Source organism: Chrysochloris asiatica, unplaced genomic scaffold (assembly GCF_000296735.1).
Source record: "Chrysochloris asiatica unplaced genomic scaffold, ChrAsi1.0 scaffold00063, whole genome shotgun sequence".
In the NCBI taxonomy this organism is placed as follows: domain Eukaryota; kingdom Metazoa; phylum Chordata; class Mammalia; order Afrosoricida; family Chrysochloridae; genus Chrysochloris; species Chrysochloris asiatica.
In genome coordinates this window covers 2,555,972-2,558,003 of record NW_006408581.1, presented here as the reverse complement: position 1 = coordinate 2,558,003, position 2,032 = coordinate 2,555,972, and the positions used below count along the sequence as shown (strand labels likewise).

General features: G+C 40.6%; 1 pseudogene; it reads right to left on the bottom strand.

Annotated features, from left to right (window-relative positions):
* Positions 1 to 1,004: 1,004 nt before the first annotated feature.
* On the bottom strand, positions 1,005 to 1,354 carry LOC102827411 (annotated as a pseudogene).
* Between the last annotated feature and the right edge of the window lie 678 nt (positions 1,355 to 2,032).

Genomic DNA, 2,032 nt, shown 5'->3' with positions numbered 1-2,032 from the left:
AATTTTATTGCTACCATTGTGACATTCTTGATGAAGGCTGATATATTGATTCACATTTCCTACAAGTATCTTAAACTACTTGCCAACCTCAAATCATTTTATCATTGCAAATCTGAACATTTTCCAACTAGAACTGACATTCTAAACATTTATTGATATGTTAGTCCTGTAAGGTATGCACTGAACTGCTAACCGCAAGGTCAGCAGTCAAACCACTAGCTGTTCCTCAGAAGAAATATGAGACTTTCTGTACCTATAAAAATGTACAGTCTCAGAAACCCTATATAGGGTTGCTCTGATTCTGAACAGATTCATTGGCACCTAACAAAAAGAAAAGCTTTCGTTACATAGGTCAAAGGTAATGTGTTTTTTTGGCACTTAATATGAACAGAAAGCATGTTTTCTTCATAGTCACAATCATGCTTACATTATACAAGTTCTAAATTTACAATTCACTATTCATTTGTCTGTCATACTGTGTGGCTTGTATATCACTGTGACATGGGAAAGCTATGCCATCGATATTTTAAATTCTAGCAGAGCCATTCATGGTAGACGGGGTCATCACTGGAAAGTCCAGATTAACACAGGAGAGATGCATCACTTCTGAAAGTTTGTTATTGTTGTTGTTAAGTGCCATGAAGTCAATTCTGACTCATATACCATCTCACTAACAGCTGATGTATTAGACACTAATGGACAAAGACTAGTAAAGTGGCAGGATAACATCAAGAATATTATACATGACAAAAACGAAAAGTCATTAAAAAGACAGGAAAGAAATGAAAGACCACAATGGATGTCGGAAGACACTTTGAATCTTGCTCTTGAATGTAAAGAAGTTAAAGGGACTGGAAGAGAAGATGAAGTAAAAGAGTTTGAGGTACCTTGGATTTATTTTATATGTTTTTTTTTTTGTTTTTTGTTTTTTGCCACAAAGTGTCATTTTTCTTTTACTTTCTTGGAAAGCTAGTTTTACGGCAACCTTTTAAGGGTTCAATTCTTTACATGGGCTTTGGTGGCGGTCGTGGGACAGCACCTGCTGGTCTAAATTGGGGTGGGGGTGTTCAGTCCTTCTGAGCTTCACGAGAATGGTTCCTGACCACCTTGCTGTGAGTGGTGCAGCTCACACTGTAATGCAGTTTCCCAAACAGCTTGTGAGCACATATGCATCGAAGACACTCGCTTTGGAAATATCCCTGAGAGCTGCGGCCTTTACTGTGTTTCGAATTACGAACTTCTTAATGGCCTTGTTTTTGGGCACGCAGCGGGTGCAGTTCGTGCAAGGAATAGGCTGCACATGGCGGCGGCCCTTTTTGGCACCACGACCGTTGTTCCTCCTTTTCTTTGTCATCTTGGAAGCGAGGACCCGAGAGAGAGAGCTTTTATATGGCTTTTTTATCCAACGTTTTCTTAATTCCCAGAAAGCAATTGGGTGGGACCATGCAAATATGGAGTCCTGGTGTGGCCCTGTGGACTAATGCGTCAGACTTCAAAGTCATTTGAACTATAAGGTTGGTGGTGCAAGCTCATCAGCTGCTCCTTGGAAACCTTATACATGGTTGTTATGGTTTGGAATCGACTCGATCAACACTTAACAACAACAACAACAACAACATGCAAATAAGGTGTACAAGACTCTCAGGCTGGAATTGGTTAGTTTTGGCATACAGCTAGGTTTAAAATGAACCATCTCAGTAGCATAAATGGACAATACCAGGACCATCAAGAATGAGTGGAGCATGAGATCTCCACCTAGCAGAGGCAACAGCAGAGATAGTGGCATGGAGACACAGAGCAGTTGCAGGCTCTAGACACATGGATTAGCCAAATTGAGTGTCTGTGGGCAGGAGACTGGCTTGCACAATATGCTCTTTGGGCATTCACATACTGAGCTGGAGGTACTCACTAGTCTACGCCAAGAAATCTGGAAGACACTTACCAGGCCAACCAATTCAAAGAGATCCATATTTGTGTTCATTCCAAAAATGGTGACCCAAAGAGAGGGGAAACAATTTAACAATATCATTAA